Below are 463 nucleotides of genomic sequence, written 5' to 3'. Positions count from 1 at the left end.
GAACTTTGTGGCTTGAACTCCTCTGCCGTGCGTGCGAAAGCCAGACGGCTCCGGGCCCCATCCCCCTTCAGAGACGAACTTTTCAGCTTGAACTTGTCGGCTTCTACACACTTGTGAGCCATTTATCTAAGATAAATTTCTCTCTCTCTCTCTTTATCTCTCTATAAATATATATATACACTTTGCTGGGTTTTGTGTTTCTCTAGAGAACCCAATCCAACACAGTACTAAACAAAGTTCAAATGATGTGTCATATTGTTTCACAGAAAACTCTTAACTATTAAATTAGCTATTAACAAACTACAAAATGAAAGTAAAATACAAAGTATACAAACCATGAAAACGCTATCATAAAGTAAATGTACAATATCTATTAGAAAAAATTCAATTATATATTCAGAAATCGGACATTTATAGAAACACCACTCTGTTCACTAATAACCATCCCTCTATGTAGAGTTTA

Source organism: Orycteropus afer, unplaced genomic scaffold (genome assembly GCF_000298275.1).
Source record: "Orycteropus afer afer isolate SDZICR_OR568_19922 unplaced genomic scaffold, OryAfe1.0 scaffold00090, whole genome shotgun sequence".
Taxonomy (NCBI): Eukaryota; Metazoa; Chordata; class Mammalia; order Tubulidentata; family Orycteropodidae; genus Orycteropus; species Orycteropus afer.
Note: the sequence above shows the minus strand (reverse complement) of the source record.